The sequence below is a fragment of the Cupressus sempervirens genome, chromosome 1 (assembly GCF_028749045.1).
Source record: "Cupressus sempervirens isolate cs-2001-9-10 chromosome 1, ASM2874904v1, whole genome shotgun sequence".
NCBI lineage: Eukaryota > Viridiplantae > Streptophyta > Pinopsida > Cupressales > Cupressaceae > Cupressus > Cupressus sempervirens.
Window position 1 is genome coordinate 605,297,090 of NC_143118.1, and position 18,151 is coordinate 605,315,240.

Consider the following 18,151-nt stretch of genomic DNA (forward strand, 5'->3'; position numbering starts at 1 on the left):
CCTCCTGCTCTAGTAGAAAGCAAGAAAATAAATTTATCTTTGCCCTCTTGGTTGAAAGAATCTATTGAAGCGTCATGCTCCTCACCATTTGTATTTCCATCAATTAGGCAATACTGATATCCTTGGTACATACAGTAATCCTCCAGAATGTCCAATAGCTTGGTCATCTGTAGAAGACAAGAAATATTCAAGCAAGCTCTTGCATGGTTAAGAATACTACTCTAAAACAATTTCATTAAACCAAAAATTCCATATTCTTAATAGCCATTCATTTGGATGGAAGTCACAATCATGTTGAAACCCTTGTCTTTCCACAATGGTATAGCTTGCATTATTCTTTTGTTTGGAGTGAAAAAAAAAATCATTTCAGCTCATGATTTTCCATTATGGCATAGGATTTCCTCAGGCAATTTCAGCCTCTTGAATTGATCAAATGTCCCATACTGAAGATTCATCTCTTGTATAACAAACATGACTAGCCAATTTTTAGCATTTTTCTTAACGATAGATCCATCTCTTGCAAAACATGTACTAACCAATTTTCCCCATTTAGTCAATGATAGTGCCGATTTGGTCCCCACTTAGAGCCCTTGAAATATTTCTTGGCTCGTGCAAATTAAACACCACAACTACATACAAAGAAAAGAGAAACAATAATAAAAAAGCCTTTTGTGTAAGACCAAATGTGCAAAAAACATGTGATGAGAAGAAAAGTCATTTAGTTCACCTAGAATGCAATTTTATTCACACAGAGTTATAGCTGTTATGTCCATTGTAGTTGAAAGACCTTTGGCAGTGAAGTCCCTATATGATATGTGGTCAATTATAGCATTATTACTCTTTCTGGGATCACAATCATAGACACCATCTACGTTTGTTCCTTTCAGAACCACCTCAGAATTAACTACAAATGCAAAAGGCTCTAAATAAATTCCTTGGCCTCCTTCTTAAAGATGCCTCCAAATACCCGATAATTTTTGTAGTTAAAAAGGGAGAAGGTTATATGCTCAGAAGCTTGGAGAGCAACTATTGTATCAGTACTGAAGAAAGGATTTCCAGTCCCTCCACCAAATATGACGACTCTTTCTTTTTCAAGATGATAGATTGCTCGACGTCTAATATATGGATAAGTAGGAGATAATTTCCATAGCAAGTCAAATTGTGATATTGCTATCAGGATTAAATCTTGATAGCAATATCATAGTCTAATATATGGTTTTGCAACCTCTGCCATTTTGAAAGCTATCTAGACACGAGTTTGGACACCTAAATTCTCCATGGATGCTTGTAGAATTATAGAGTTCATGATTTTTTCCATCATTCTAATGGATATACATCAAATTGTTAAGACTTAGCACATATTTTAAAATAGATTGCACCACTTACATTTGCTATCATAGATGCAGATCAAAAAGTATAAAAGCATAAAATGCTAAGTACAATACTTTTACTATGCCCATACTAAAAAGAAATTTTATTGTGCATATTTTTTTTTCCTCTACAAAACTGATAATTTGGGAGAATAAAGAAGACAAGAAAACAAACACAATAAGGCATCAACACGACTACAAGGCAAACAAATCAAAGTCATTTATTGTCCATGGTTTCAAACTTTCAACTTTCAATTAATTCCAAACCATTTATGAAATGAAGCATCACAAACCCTTTAATGATAGAACTATGGAAGTTATTTCCAAATAGGATCCAATACTTAGAGACATTAATAGGTTACAAGAAAGTCTTTTCTTCATATTTGGCCAAATAATGTGGTTCGTGAGATAGAATAAAAACTTATCCTATGTGTGTAAATTTCAAAAGGGAGAACACACCAGATGTAATTGCAGGAGAAAAATGCTAGCCAGAGGTACATTCTTAGCAAACAAACCTCAGGAGTATTCTCAATGTGACCACTTGACTCAACACAAGACACATCCCTCTCCATGTTCAAGCAAGCTGCACTTGTGTCCTCAAATAGTGAATCAGACTGATCATGTGAACTACCAAATATATTCCTGTCAGCTCCGATGATGATAAAGTTAAAAAAAAGTGGTACATGGAAAAATGAAATTCATGGTTGGAAAAAAGGCAATCTACGTATATCAGATGGCTTAAGAACTAATTATAAAATATAAGCGGATAAATACAGCAAGGAAATTAACATAGAAATGCATTAGTTGTATATCAACAAAGTAAGCTAGTGAGAGGCTCCATCGCCTATCACCATGCTAGTGTTGAACATCACAACAATAAGCAAAATTCTCTATGCCATTTCACTATTCTCAAGTATTTTCTTTATCTTGTAGTTTATATTCCTCAAACTATTTTTTTTCTGAAGTATTTCAATTTTGAATCTGATGCTAAGTGATGAAATCAATTGCCAACTTGCTGACCCACATTCACATGTTGACTTAACAATGAATACAGAGCAAATGTACCCCCTGAAACAAAACCAAAATAAAAAATTGGAATTGGAATTGTACTCTTAAAAAAGAATTTCACCTATTGTGAATACCATCATCTAAATATATCCAAATATATATTTAATGATAATAGTTATATTTATGCTTTAGATGAGATGGGTAAGATTGTGTGAGTTTATCAGTACCAATGTTTTCTTTCATCTTGATGACAGATCATTTATTCAAAATGTTGATAGTAATAAACTCATACACAATCTTACCCAAAAGCATGATGGAATACATATTGCTTACCATCTCTGTGGTCATCTTCTGTGATAATAATTAAGACATACTAGATCAGGCCTATGAGTGTTACAGACCAATATATGATGCTAAGATATCCCAAAATATCTACTTCTCCTAGATTTGGAATATCAATAGAAGCAAAAGTGTAAAGGGGAGAAGTTCCAACATCTCCATATATGATTTTGAGAGTTTCATACGCAAGCCACAAAGTTCCCCACTTTCCAACATCTTGCATTCACCATGCGTCACAAAAAAAAACAAATTTCATTATCACTTCTACAGTGCTATTGACCATGTCTCAAAAAGAAAAAATGAAAAAACTAAATAACCCTTAATATATACAAGATATACTTGATATATATGTTTTGATGGAATCACAAATTGAAAAATATTTGATATGTATGTTTCATGAACTAATGTGTGAAGAGGAGCGATTCAGCTTCCTTCCAAAGTTCTCAATTGCTATTACTCAACTTATATATATACTCATATAGAAATATATAGATCCATATTCAGACTGTCTAAGATCATAAACTATTTAGAAAAAATTAGTTTCCTTTTTCCTAAGTTCCAAAGCAGGGGAAGATCCCAAACATAAAATCATCTACATAAAATGAACTAGTAGCTCACCTTGGGCTTAGGAAGACTAAACAAATAAGACTGCGAAATTGTTCTTTTTGGAACAACTGAAATCTTTGGCACTTCACTATTCTTATCATTTTCATCACATTCACCTTCACCGGCTTTCACTATTTTGGACATGTCTACTTTGTGATCATTTTGGACCTTTGGACCATCCATATCTGTAATTAGGATTTATACCCAAATACTCACTTGTTTTTGAAAAACACAAATTGAATCTGCATAAAAAAACATCACAACAATCATCTAGAGATAAGGTGTCTAGAACCTTATGAATAGTGAAGATATTGTATTGACAATGAGTTAATTCCTTTGGAAGCTGATAGGGAGATGGTGTTGATAAAGATCCTAGAGGTGCGAGGTGATGGAGGTGTTGTGTGGTGAGGTGTAAGGGACTGGTATGTGATTTTGTGAAGTTATAGGTAGAGAGAACTGGAACAGGTGAAAGTAGCACAAGGAATAGGCCATTCACCTTGTCTCTAACTAGTCTTTTTTAGTTTTTCATTAAGTTGTAAAATTTTCCAAGTTGAATATTCATTATATTTAGTGTCTACCATACAAATTGAGTTGAAGTATGTACTATAAATAGCTCCTTATCTGACAAACCAATCCAAATTGAATAGGCTTTGGGAAAATGGAAGACTAATTTAGTGCAATAGAGGATTACAAAAACCTAAAAGCTTAAAATGACCTATGAACAAAGGGAATATGATAAGCATCACTGCATATAAGCTGCATGCTCAAGCAAGAAAGCTTAATTGGTGTATAGAAACAATAAACATTCACCGCAATATACTCCTCATAAAGCATCTATAATTAATTCTATTTAAAAATACTATGTACATTAAAAGGGAAAAAACAATTCATCTATAAATAATTATATTCTTAGTATGGTACCATGGAAAGCCTCTATATCTACTATCAATTTACCTAGTTTGTCAAAGAGTACCGAAACCACTTGCAAAGCCAAATCCCAAGATGTGTTGTATTGATATCCAAGAAAACTCTCTGCAGCTATGCATATCCTCTCAACTGGAGTTGGTCTTGACTTGCGCATGACAGTCTGCACTTGGATTTCACTTACCCCTTGATTGATCATTCTATCATCTATACAGGTCTGAGTAAGAGATCACAAAGCTTCTGAAGGTGAAACTATTGCTGCTTCATGTTGATATGCTAGTACCTCTGCCAAAAAGTAATAGATTTAGATTATTATCCATAGTCAAGACTCAAAATAATATGTTTCAAAAAAAACACAACAAACCATCCTTCTCTACAAGAAGTTTTCTGCATTATCAACAACAATGGAAAAGCTTGGTTATTTGTGATGTTCAATTTGAACATGTTTTGGGTTCTGCAAAACACAATTGGTGCTATAAATATTTGTTAGCCACAATCAAATGGTTCCACCTATGGCATGTATATTCACAAGACTTGACATACATGCTTTATGCATATTGAAAAAGAAGACTGGTGGGCCAACCAAAATCATAAAGGGAAATGAACTTAGCGAAAGAATAATTTATGATATCACGTCAACTTCTTGGTAAAACAATTTGAGACAAGTGGGCCTTCCAAAATTATAAAGGGGGATAAAATTTGTGAAAGCACAATTTATGCCACCAAGTTAACTACCTGGTAAAATGACTTGAGACAAGATTTTTTGTTTTTCATTGAAAAAAATCTGAAGCATAACAAAACACAAGCATGCTGTATAGAAAGGTACACTGTGGTGCAGACTCAATTTGGCAATGTCCATTGTAAATTTGAGAATTTTTAATTCTTACTATCTTTAAAATAGTACTGTAGCTTTCGTTCATCCTAGAACATCTAATGTTATGATTTAATCATATTCAACTTCATTTATCTTTTCATGAGAAACATTAGACATATAATTAAACAAAAACAACAATTATAATTCAACAGATATGAGCATGTTCTGTAGTAGGCCTAACTAGAAAATCTGACCTACAAGTGAATGGAAGACATGAGGAAGTTTAACTCTGCACAAATTCTTATCAAGATCATAAATCTTTTTCATGCCATGGTCCAGTAAATGTGCTGCAAACATTATTTCATCAGTTGATTTCTCATCAGAGAAAAAAAGATGAAGCAAGCCAAACCAATAAATCTGCAAGTCCCGTAGTAGGAACATCAATAGTTGAATGGATACACAGAGAATACAATACATTCATGACATGAATGGATGCCCATACCCTATTACAAAGCTCCCATTTTGGCACAGGCTGTAATGAAACTAGCGAAGGTTGTAGAGTCTTTCTTTACACTGGCCAACTGGTGTAGGAGCACCTTAGCATTGAAAATTTATATTAATTTGCATATGTTCTATTTATATCCAAGGTAAAAGTCCAGGTTAATAAATATAAATTTAGAATCTAGAAAAATTATTAATTTTGCAAGGTGTGCCCAAACTGATGATTGATAATATTGTAATATGGGAAGTTGAAGAGTCATTGTAACGGAAAAAATGTAACTGCTCAATTAATTATAAAATGGGCTGAAATTGTTCGAGTGAAAGGGCTCAGAGGATGTAAAGGAAAAATAATAATCATATGGGTCTTCTGGCTGTCAGCCAAGACCAATTTGCTATGTACAGATAAGTTGGAATGTAGGAATGATAAAAGATTCAGCTTATTCAATTTTTATTTCATTTTGTTCCATATGTTTTCCTCCCATGTTATTGGTTAAGTTATGGTTGTCTGAATATCCAAAAATGGATTAATTCTCTGTTGTTTACAAATTCAAGAAACTGATTCATATCCAAAATATAAAGTTTTGTCAAGAAACGGTTATGAAAGGAATGTTTGATGTAAATCGATACAAATAGCTAGAGTATGGTTTACTAAGTCAAAGAAATCAATTCAAATGACTTTCTTGGAGCAGATTTTAGCTGGGCAAAATCTGATTTTTGATGTTTTGGATTGAATTATAGAATCGGTCTCCTTAATGCATATTTGGGAGTGGAAATAAATTCTGATTTTGGTTGGGATTGAATGGAATCAATTCCATGTTAATGCAGATTTAGAGTTTTCCATTGTTTAATGTTTATTGGCATTGGTCTGTGTAAGACAAACTATAATAGAATTGGAGCAGAACTTTCAAACTTTTTTAATGAAATGGGTGGCCAATTATAATGGGACTAAATTTCAGATTTGAGAGTTTAATGTGACCATAAAATGATGGCTCTATTTTATAAGAAAGAATTCTGATTTGGTTACACACTTAAAAGATTTATGGATTTAAATGTGGATAGAAAAGATAGAGATTGGAATGTTTATTTGGGGTGAATAATAGAAAGATTTTATTGTTATTATATTCATGCAATAATAGAATGATAGTCAGATACTGAATAGAATTGGGCTTGTCCATACGAAGATTATTGGGATGAACAATATAGAATGTGTTAAATGTGCCTCTACTTATCAACTTTACAGGGATTGGTGCTTGGATTATGCTGATTTGATTAAAGTTTTCAGAATTTTTATGATGCCTTGCATCACCAACTGTATTTTTTGAATTCTTCTAAAGCCTTTTAAAAAAACCCATTTTGTGCATATCCCATAATCAAGTTAGTCCATGAGGTCAAATATCTTTCATACATTTTGTAAAATAGTTCCCACGCATTGTCTATGCTTCCACATTTTGCATGTTGTCTTATTTTCAAATCTCTTTCAGGCATTCTATAAAAGCCACTGTTAATTAAGCTTTGATGGCTATTTGTACCTTATTCAAAAGCTCCAATTTAAGCACATGCAATGATAATGCAGGCAAAGTTTGACGTGTCTTCTTTACACAAGCCAGTTGCATGTTCTTAAAAGTTTACAAGTTTTCTAGAAAATATGAAGTGATCAAGTTGAATCCATGTTTCAAAGATCACATTTTGGCAAGGGCTGTGAGCTTGCTAGAAAATATGACTGATCATGTTGAATCCCTCTCCATTGCATATAGAAAAAGAGTGCGACTACTTCACAAAGAAACCCATGACTTTTGTATGCTACAAATTCTATTTCTGTAATCCTCCCATTGTACAAACATAAGTAATCAGTCTAAATTGGTGAATTCCATGTAGAATAGAAGTTGTATTTCAACCAATGAAAGAATGGAAAGGAATGCTCATATAGATCAATATTGTGGACTTGTCATGGAAACCCTACCCATGAACATAAGTGGTGCTTCCATGATGAGATTTGTTGCTCACTTGCGTCACATATATATGATACTTAACCATTTCTAGTTCAACTTCAAAATTCCCAAACACATATATACAAATTGAAATAACTAATTGGTAAATACTTTAGTTCAAGATTCCAATACAATTTGAACTACAAAATCAACACTTAATTCATTATTCAATGTTGATCAATCAAGACTCAAGACTCAAGATTAACTGGATGTTGATCTGGTTGCCCACATATTCTCTGTGGATACACTTAGGAAGCAGTATACAGACCTATGGATTCTCATGGAAGCAGTATTTTCAAATCTCTTTCAGGCATTCTATAAAAGCCACTGTTAATTAAGCTTTGATGGCTATTTGTACCTTATTCAAAAGCTCCAATTTAAGCACATGCAATGATAATGCAGGCAAAGTTTGACGTGTCTTCTTTACACAAGCCAGTTGCATGTTCTTAAAAGTTTACAAGTTTTCTAGAAAATATGAAGTGATCAAGTTGAATCCATGTTTCAAAGATCACATTTTGGCAAGGGCTGTGAGCTTGCTAGAAAATATGACTGATCATGTTGAATCCCTCTCCATTGCATATAGAAAAAGAGTGCGACTACTTCACAAAGAAACCCATGACTTTTGTATGCTACAAATTCTATTTCTGTAATCCTCCCATTGTACAAACATAAGTAATCAGTCTAAATTGGTGAATTCCATGTAGAATAGAAGTTGTATTTCAACCAATGAAAGAATGGAAAGGAATGCTCATATAGATCAATATTGTGGACTTGTCATGGAAACCCTACCCATGAACATAAGTGGTGCTTCCATGATGAGATTTGTTGCTCACTTGCGTCACATATATATGATACTTAACCATTACTAGTTCAACTTCAAAATTCCCAAACACATATATACAAATTGAAATAACTAATTGGTAAATACTTTAGTTCAAGATTCCAATACAATTTGAACTACAAAATCAACACTTAATTCATTATTCAATGTTCAAGACTCAAGACTCAAGACTCAAGATTAACTGGATGTTGATCTGGTTGCCCACATATTCTCTGTGGATACACTTAGGAAGCAGTATACAGACCTATGGATTCTCATGGAGGTGGTCAAAAGCACCTCCAAAAAAGGTTTGGAATATATTCAAGAGGGATAAAAGAGAGTTGGTAATATATTCAAGTCTTTGGGGAATACTAGGAAGAGTGTTTAATGTCCACAGATAGAGACAGAACTCTCATTGTTTGATAGTAAATACTAAAAACAATAAGTATTTTTTTTCGGTTGAGAGAACTATTGATGATAGGTTGAGATAAGTTTGGGAAAAGTTAGTAATGGTGAGGAGATTATAATCCTAAGAACTAAGGTTAGCGTAAGGGGAAAATCCTCTTTGAAATGATTGGAACAAAGGGTCAGTGACAACTAACAAGTTATGCGGTACAGTCATATGAATATTATTGTTAAGCATGGTGAGAGCCTTTAGAGATGAGCGGGTTATGTTAGATGGGATCAACAAATTCCAAAAGTGAAGAAGGATCTTGGGTTATGTTAAGCAAGCTAGAATTATATCATATGATATAAGATGAAGATGTATATCTATTAAAGGGACACGAGGATGAGCTATGGTGACAATAAGTCAATTAGTTGGAATCAGTTTTGGAATGTGATCAGTGTTTGATCTGATCAAAAGAGTTGATCTTGAAGAGTGAATCAGTCACTAAGGATGTTTTATCAGTAAATATATTATGATCAGAAGTTAGTAAGTATATTTGTGAACAAAAGTAATGAAGGGTCATTGAAGGATGGAAGAGAGCAATTATAAGGTGGGTGATCACTCAAATATGTTTAGATTGTGGAGATCAGAACAAATATTTGTCTGTAATCAAAGTTGATCAAGAAGAAAAATTTAACCATTAATGGGTCTTGGGAAGGGTGAGGTCTAGAAGAGTCCTTGCGTAACCAAGTTAGATTAATTGGAAGATTGTCATGATAACAGTCAAAGGAAGAGCAAGACAATCAATAAGAGTGTGTGAGTAGTGAATGTGATCAGGAACTTGAGTGTGATCAGAATAGTCAAAGACGTAATAGGGATATGTGATGCAGAGGTGGCAAAGCAATATGGTGGAACCAAGGTCCCAAATACAAACTCAATCAAATACATAGTTGAAACTAGTGACTAAAAGTGCCTTCAATAAGTGAAATGGTAAATTATCCACCAACAAGCCTTGAAATGTGATCCAATAGCCCTAAAATAAAAAATCCAAGGTACTTGAACAGGTTTCAGACTTTCTTCAATGGTTTAGGCACCAAAACTTCAATATTCCTCAAACTAGGCCGAATAGCATGCCGTGTAACAGCAGCAGCATTCACAAGGGTTTTTCTTCAACTTTTTCCAAAGCACCAAGAAAATAAATTATATTTTTGAGTACCCTTTATGGAGTTCTTTAACATACCAAAATTATAAGGTAGGTTGTTTTGGAAGGTATATATGACTGTTTTCACTGTTTCTCAGATTTTTAAGGCCTAATTCTCATGCATTTACAAATGAAGTACTAACCATTCAAACTCCCAGGCTCCAAATATTTGCATAGTGTCATTAATAGGTTCAAATCAAATAAAAATGAAGCCAATTCGGCTCCAAGTGTTTTCTAGGTACCAAAGCCCCATATTGTGCCCTCAAAACCCTTAAATCTAGGGCTTCTTCAATGTCATGCTTCCCAAAGTTTCCTGCAATTAATAAAGGTTGGAACACCTTGTATACAACATATTTGTACACATTCCATCATAAAATAGTGCCCTTGTTTGGCCAAAAACTCTCTAACCTTCAGTGTACCATCCAAATTCAATTAGTTTCTTAGTCTTCTTATGGTGATCACCACACAAATTCATCAAACTTGCATTTCCAAGATTAGTAAGATGCTATACATGTTAAATGGATGTTAATAAGATGCTATTCTATGAGAATCAGAGTGCTACATTCATAGTGTGAAATCTACACATAAGTGTCTAAAAATCAGATTTTCCAAAGACTGAACATCACAAAAATGATTAACAGCAATTGTAGTGGGTTTTTAGAACATGAAAGCACTTAAAGAGATGGAAAATGAATGATCAAAACATTTTACAAGGCAATCCAATCAGCAAGAACCTTGAATCATACCAAAAACCCTTTAAACTTTGGAAGAAATTAGATATTTATTCAAATTGTTGTAGCAGTCCGTACCATGGATTCTCTTGCCATACAATGGACTTGTGAAACATTTAATATTCTCCTATAAACTATCCCAACTGATCCAAATTGGTTGGATGGTTTAATTTGGCTTAAAAACAATAAAGAAAATAATTCCCTCCTAAATGTCCATGACCGTTATAATTTGAAAATTCAAATTTTTAACTTTGTAACTTTTGAATTTTTGGAATTGCTAAGTACCGAAACTTTACCAACTCATTCAAATGGACTTATTAACCTATTATAAAAACTAGTTTATCCTATTTGAAACTTTTAACACTTTATTCTATCCTAGACTCCCATTTTAGTCCTAAGGCTTGTTAGGCCAATTTTTTGTACTTATTGCAAAGTTATTACATAGATTAACCTTATAGGTCATTATAGGCTCCAAAATACTCCAATTGATGTCATTGGATGTCTTCATGTTCACTGATGCCTTTTTGATCTCCAAAAGTTTATTGAACTCCTTGTGTGCTCTACGTGCCTCTTCAACAATATGATGTAAAAAATAATAGGCCCAGATCACCTAGCTAAATAGCCATTATATCCTAAAACTCTAGGAATTTTGGAGCACATATTTGAGTGTTGTCTTCTTGAGAAATGTGCTATGTTTAAATTTCACAATGCCCAGACAAGGCCTCTATGACCTAGTAGCAAGGTCATGCAATGGTGGGAAACTAAATGTTTTCCTAGGGTCAAGGTTGGCTCATGAGCATTCATTTCATTCTTCCAAAGACTTGTAGTACATACTTTATAATTATTGAGGCCCAAAATCCCTAGGCATTATACCATTGAGTTTCTAGAAATAACTAATAAGGTATCATTGTTCATGGAGAAATAAGAGATGTGCACAGAGTATACTACAGTCATATTGCTGATATTTTTTTCTGAGAGAGAAATAGAGAAATAGTGTTTCTGACTGCCAATACAAAGAAATGATAAGCACTATGGTAGAAAATAGAGCTTCTTATACTAGAAGATGAGAATAGATTCCTATAATATAGAAAAAACATTATGTATCATTGAGAAAATAATTAATGTAGTGATTACAAGAAAATTAGAAAAAGACACAAGAACAAAATAGGGGAAAAAAAGTGTTGAGTTATTGGCCACAACAAAATTTGGAGTCTGATTCTATAAGTAAAGACCATGGCCCTTCCTGAACCATGTTTGTTTCCTTATCCACACAATCCCTTTAATATTTTTTTGAACAGACTGTGATAAAGAATCCTTCCCCTTGGTTAGCTTAAAAAGTTTCAACTATACCCACCCAAACTTCTGTAATCCAAGATTTAAAATCAAAATTTGAGGGATGTAGTTTCCAAAAATTACTGATTAGGGCTCGGTTGCAGAGATCCTCCATTTTCTCTTTGATTAGATTCTCTAGAATGATAACTTTCATCTTTCTACCTAGCTGAGTTTCTCTATTTATAGGTTCATCCAACTTCAGTTCTTTAATCATCTTTTTCAAAACACTGGCTTTGAGTCTCAAGCTACAATTTGGATTGAATGAAGCTCTGCCAATCAAAATAATGTTTGGGAAAGTAAGTGGAATTTGGTGGTAGAAAAAACCTTTGACACATCAATATTCTTGATGAGGATATCTATATATGACTTATATCTTTGATGGATGTGTCTACAATTTTCTTGAATCCTCCATTTTTCTAATTCGTCCTTTGAACCCGCTCTCCCCAAGTTTGATCTCTCATCTCCACAGATGTCAAAGGGTTTCTTTAAGGAGTTGATCTAGGGTTTTTTAAACTTTAGTGGTGCCCCAATAACTAGTTTACTTTTTAGATTGCAATTTATCAATCAATCAAAAGTATAATTATAAACTGGAATAGTACACAAAGGATTGTATGATCTCACAAATACTAAATAATCTCTACATTATAAATCATTGATCATACACAAATTATGCAAACTATAGTAGTCTTTCACATGCATACAGTCACCTTTAACATGGTAATCTTTCTCTTTCATAAAAACTGTGCTAAGAAGACACACACTCTAACCTTTCTCTATCATTAGACACTCTACCAACATACACAACAATCCAATGTTATTCCAAGTAAGAAGAATGTGACAATGAAAATTTTTCTTTAGAATTTACCCTAATGTTGGAATCTATTTCATCACTAAGTAACTACAGTAATACCAATAGACAACAATCACAAAGCATTTATCACATCCACATAGAAATGGACGCTTCACATAAATAGTTGAAGATAATTTGTAAAGAGAAATATATTACTCACCTTCATAGAGATGTCGATGCACACTGCTTGGTCATATCTGCATGATGCATGCTACCTGATAAAAATATGAGAGCCATTGCCAAGGTCTCACAGGAGTTGTAAGATTATGCCCCAGATCCAACCTCTGCAGACCACTATATTAGTAGTTCCATCCAAATTTCTTGTTCTAGTCATGAAAAAACCTAGTTGTAGAGCATGCCATCATGTGAGATAAATTGTTTTTAATTTATTTCATTATTAAATTGGTTTGAGTTTTTTTTCTTAACAATTTTTGAAAAGATGAGATGTATGTTTTTAAAGTTTTTTTTATAAAAATTATTTGTAATTAGCTTCAAAATTGAAGTCTTAGAGGTGGAGCTTTTTGATTTTTCTATCACTAATATATGAAATATATTAGACAAGCGTAAATAAATTATATTTTTAATTTGATTTTATTTAAAAATATTTGTTTATAATATGTAATTTATTAACACATAAAAAATTACATCTTTAAGCTGATATCCTAACTTAAAAACTTATAAATTCCTTTTAAAAAATTTATAAATTATTTTACATTTATTATATATTATAAATAGATAATTTTTAATTATATTTTTTTATTTTTCTAAGATTTACATAAATAAAAAGTTTTTTTAATTGTTGTAAAATAAATGTTCAAATAATTTTATAGTATTATAATATGAATATATGTTGTAATTTTTAAATATTATAGTTATAAATTATTCATATTTTTAAATTTATTACTTTACAATTTACATCTACATAATACTAACTATAATTCTCACTAATATAAATAATAAGGTGTGATAAGAGGTGGATGTGTTATCAAAGATAATGAAGGGAAAAACAAGAGATTGATGAGGAAGAATTTAGGGAATTGATAATAAAGCAAGGTTTCAACTAACCCTATAAAGAGTGAAGGTGAGAAGAAATTTATGCTACACAAAATTCATAGATAGGGGATAATTCAAAAATAGTCATTAATGATATTTGTTGTAATGCTTTTTAAAAAAAAATTTGAGAAGGATACCTAGCTAAACTTGCATCGATATTGCTCATGGTGTGATTGGAGGGTGTTGCTAACAAATATGAGCATATTGTTGGCAAGGTCAAAGGGATAGAAATTGACAACATTGATGTTGTTCTTGCATTAACGTTGAACGGGCATGATGGTAAGCTTCCCAATGATTCCCTAGACACCCTAAACCTTCTAGCACAGAGACATCTTGGTACGTCAGGTTCACCAATCTTGCTTTATTAATAGAAAATATGTTGTAGTAATGATCCACAAATTCCTTTTCCATGGTGTTATGATCCATTATCCCTTCTTCTTTTCTCTTACCTCATGCACCCTTCTTACATTCTCGATAAAGGAAAATCCCAAATGATAATAAGCCCTTTTCTTCAAAATAGACTTTCAAAGAAAACCTTTAGAAAATGATTAAAATTTCTCCAACTAGTTTTTTTATGTCAAAAATTAATTGTTTTAATTCCCTCCAAATGAAAATGCAAACTCTTCTCATTTTCTATAAAAACTAGCATTTACATGCTGCTAAATATATTTTTAATTGGTAATAAATTATATATATATATATATTGGAATAAAGAATTGAGAATCCAAATGAGTAACATAAATAGAAGAGACTTAAATAAAGGAAAAAAATATTAATCTTCCCATTTATTGATATACCTCTTAGAGGAAATTTAAATTAGTTTGTAGTATTGATTGAGGAGCCCAAAATGATGAATAAAATCTCCCAAGCCACTTAACAAAGAACATTGTATCCAGGAAGATGCAAAGTGAAATCATGATTAGTATGAGAAAGAATAAGGTGCAAGGGCTGTGAATGAATTATGAAAAATTAAAACTAACCTAACCCATAATAAATAAACCTTTGAGAAAGTAAAGAGAGAAAGTAAAAATTACTACTTATCAATGATTGATTATTTACTCACTTATTTACTCATTTATTTGAAAATTGGTTTAGTCACATATGTTTAGGTGACTAATTATTAGTGTCTAATTATCTAGTCACTTATTTGGTAGTTTATTTAATCATTTCTATTTGGTTGATCTTGTAATTTTATCAAGTGACAAAATTAGTCACATCTTTAATCACTTATAACTATAAGTTACAAAGAAGTAGTGAAATATGATCATTTTTAGTTGCATGACTAAAATTTTTAGTAGTGTGACAAAAAGTTTTAGTCACATAGTCACATATTTGCCAAAATCTACTAGTGACATGAAACAAAAAGTAAGTCTAAGTGTAGTGCCTACTCCTAGTTCACATTTTGTTATCGTTGCTGAACTCTTTTAGAGCTAGTTTTATGTTGATGGTTAGCAGCATTGTTTTGAGATTACTAGATATTGTGCTATGGATTCAGTTTATTATGTGATGAGATCACTTAGACTTTATATTTCATGTATGCATGATGATTATTTTTAGTGTTTGCAGTTATTAATGATGATTAGTAAGATAATTTATTATCATATGTGTTTTATTATGGATACTTACCCCATACTTGCATGTGTATGGTGTGCGTGTTTGCTTTGCGTATTTTCTTTTGTATGGCGTGTCTGATGTGGTTAAGGAAGGGAGTCGTAGTCACCTGCTAGTCGGGATCTACACGATGCACCACTTCCTGCCATTGCCTGTTTAGTTTAGTATATATTGTGCTTGTACATGCATAGTTTTTATGCAGGCTGCAGGGTATCAACTTCCCTGAATTGCCAGGATGAGCGTACCCTATCACACTATCTCAATGATAAGAGAGGGGAGATAAATTCTCAAGTCCAAATTCCAACCCTTTTAAGCCATTTGTTCTAATTGGAAAATTAGAACAAGTATCTAAGTTGAGTACCCTCTGAATATGTTGGATGACATAGTTCGAGATTTAAACCCTTGGTTTGATTTTGTATGTATTTTGGCTATGATGGGTTTTCATATTTTTACCTTGTGAGTCTTTGGTGTATTTTTTATTAATTAAGCCTAATTAAAAGATTTAATTAATGGTTTAATTTAAATGAAAAATTAATATGATATTTTAATATTTATTTTATTTAATTAATTGAGAAATTAATTAAATAAAATAATTAAATTTGAAAATAAAAAGTTAAAAGTTTAAGTTTGGAATGTGACAATATTTATTTTAATAATAATATATTTGGAGTTCATTTTTAACTAAATGACTAAATAATAATATTATTAAAGCTAATAAATATTTTAGCAATTAAGTTTTGGAAAATGAAATTTAAAATTGGAAAATATATTTTAAATTAATAAAAGATTCTAAATCTCATGTGATTAAAATATAAATATATTAAGATTGAAAAGTGGAATTATTAAAGTTAGTGCATGAGATTTAATAAATAAATAAATTAAATTGGGAAGAATAAATTAAATATTATATTAATTAATGTGCATTATTTTTATTATTTGCTCACATAGGAGTTGGCAAATTCTCGAGAGTTGTCATGTAGACAACACAGAAGTTTGCACTCTAAGAATGCACAAGTTGTCTACACTTAGAAGTTAGCATTTTATTTGAGCACATGGTGTCTACAACCTTAAGACTCATCTAGAAGGATGGAGAAGACTCATGCTTGGTTGTCATGCTTATCTTGTAGTTGTTTCTAGAGACACTCTAGATGCATCTTAAGAGGCCTTTAAATAGAGGCTTCCCTAGTGTGTTTGGACAAGCAAAAATGAAAGCTTAATGGAAGCTACAAGCTTCAAGCTTACATGCTCATATGCTTCTTCATGCTCATATGCTTCTATATGCTTCCATGCTTCTTCTAGCATTTTTAGTCACTTGGAGGTTCTCGGTTGGCTTGGATCTTGGAAGGATTGCGAATGATGGAGAAGGAAAGGATTTTTTTATGGACTTTTGAGGCATGACGAATTAGCATCAATGTCCAGGTGCACTCATGATAGTCTCATATTCTCTTTGCACTATTTCCCTTCTTGTCTTTATCAAGTCTATTTTATGTGTCTGAATACTCTTGTGTTAGAATCTACAATTGAATTGGTATCTAGATATTATGTTGGTGGATTAGAAAACATTAGAAAACCCTAGATCCAATTAAAGAGAAAACTAGATCTAAATCAGGTTTGGGTTCGAATTAGAATCAAATTGAGAAAGATGATATCAAATCTATAGTTAAACCTATTGGATGGATTAATGGATATGTTTAGAAAACAATTATTTTAAAGGGAAAATTCTTAATTCAGGAATTTGAAAGCCCTCTTATTTGAGTTATATATATATGTTTTCTTTCTATATATATAAAATCTACATACAATTTTATATATATATATATATATATATATATATATATATATATATATATATCTATATATTTATATATATATAAATTTAAAATGCTGTAAAACTAATTAACAATCTCTGCGTATATATATATACATATACATATACATATACATATACATATACATATATGTATATACATATATATATTATTTAAACATTGATCGGTAATAGTTGCGATTAAAACGCGATGGAGAGAAAATCTTTATTAATACCGAATCGCATATGTGGGAAAAATGTTTTATAAAAACATTGTAATAATAATAAACGTTTGCATATGTGTTATGAGGGGCGGGTTACATCCCCCTGTGCGTACCACAATACACATACGGGTCGCGGGGTACCTGCGCACGCAGTGTACCCATGACAGAGCATTCAATGCTTAAGTCGCAGGGTACCTGCGTAAGCAGAGTACCCACGACGGACTGTCGCTGAAGGACACTCGCGACAACGATGTCCATGCGGTATTTAATATAAAGCCACAGTGATATGTATATCACTTTAGACAAAATTACTTACTTTGCTATGTGATTCGAATTTTATAATTCGACTTTATATTAACAATTTTTATACATTGATTATTATATGGTATGTATATATATATATATATATATATATATATATATATATATATATATATATATATATATATATATATATATATATATATATATATATATATATATATTTATATATATGTATATTTATATATGGGTATTTGATATATTTATATGTAATTATAGTATAGATATATATATTGATTTAAACATATATTATTTATATATAT

At 31.7% G+C, this 18,151-nt stretch overlaps 1 pseudogene; it reads right to left on the reverse strand.

Moving 5' to 3' along the window:
- Positions 1-549: 549 nt before the first annotated feature.
- Positions 550-17,825, reverse strand: LOC149578891 (uridylate kinase PUMPKIN, chloroplastic-like; annotated as a pseudogene).
- Between the last annotated feature and the right edge of the window lie 326 nt (positions 17,826-18,151).